Source organism: Limulus polyphemus, unplaced genomic scaffold, assembly GCF_000517525.1.
Source record: "Limulus polyphemus unplaced genomic scaffold, Limulus_polyphemus-2.1.2 Scaffold907, whole genome shotgun sequence".
NCBI classification, from domain to species: Eukaryota; Metazoa; Arthropoda; class Merostomata; order Xiphosura; family Limulidae; genus Limulus; species Limulus polyphemus.
In genome coordinates, this window is record NW_013666517.1 from 236702 (window position 1) to 238253 (window position 1552).

Consider the following 1552-nt stretch of genomic DNA (forward strand, 5'->3'; position numbering starts at 1 on the left):
GTATGCTTAAAAAGTAGATGCTAAATGAGCAGTTTTGATGCTCATCGAGTTTCATATAAGCGCAACACGTTTTAGATCTAATTTTTTTTTGTCCACAAATATATGAAAGTAATGTTGAATGTTTATGTTTTTTGTTCTCATTTGTTTGTCCATAATTGTAAGACAGGAAATTCAGTAGGAAAACTAAACTTGATAGATTAGTTTTCATTAAAAACAATAAATAACGTTTTAACTCAATAAAATGAGATTTTGTTTACTAGAATGATGACGTTGGCAGGTGTCCTAGAAGTTTCGACAAGTATGAATGCTATTTACTTATTCGACACGTTTCTCTGGATATAACAATGTTGCTTACTATAAAATAATTCTCAGCTGTTTTCATGAAGTGAAGTAATGGCGCGGAAAACTCTACATTATAGAATAATTTGAACTGAAATTATACACTCAGCTATTGACCCACAATATCGATTTAATGTAATTACACTTGCATTAACCGACTTTGACGTCACTGTATCACAATGAAAACAAACTCAACATATAATTAAAATAGACGCAGAAATGGTGGAAATGAGTTTCGCCTGTACTATGTTCGTTAACAGATAATTAAGCTAATGTCGCCATACCGACCAGTAGTGTTTGCTTGAGTGTAACGATATCGCGTTCTCCTATTGGCCGAAATTTGTAGAATTTCTTTTTTCTCACTTTCCAAGCACGCAAACATCAGTTTACTTGGATCATCGTTTTCAGTGTTCTGAATATTATGTTTTTTACTTTTCATCTAACATTTATTCTAGGCATAGCAGCGTCACCTCATAGGAATGCAAATTCTTTTTTTTTTAGTGTCTCTTTAGCCAGTAAGACGATAGCTAAGAGTCTAAACGATGTCATTAGGCTAGAATTAAAATTAAAGTAAGGAAAACATATCTATATAATGTTTATTTAGCAATATTTTTCCATGTACTATGCCAGTAAACGGATAATACAGGCCTGCGATGGTTTTATTGTCTGGAAATTTTTACATATTCTACAGTAATTCCTGTACGCTGAATCCGAAAATGGTATCCATTTTTCACAAAACGTCATAACGCAAAACATTAAAGAAAGACCACAACACGTATTTTTAAGACTAAAAGACGTAGATTTCCCACACAAAAAAAATCAGGATGAAATGAATGAGGATCATATTCGTTTAACATTAATGTTCTTCCCTTTTTTTCAGGATGAATGAGGATCATATTCGTTTGACATCATTGTTCTTCCCTTTTCTTCAGTTTGCTTGTATTTTTGTTAACATACATAATAACAAAACATGTTAATTGTGGTAAATGAAATAATAATTTGATCTAAGTAACAGTTTTTTTCTTCCCGATTTGTAAAAAATCCTTACGTGATAGAAAAAGGTGAATATTACTTTCGAAAGCTGTGAAAATATGTTATTGAAACCAAAACTACGTTTATGAATTTTGAATTCGCAGGCCTTTGTAATTAAACTAACGTCGCCATACTGTTCAGCAGTGTTTGCTTCAATGTAACGGTATCATGTTCCATCGTC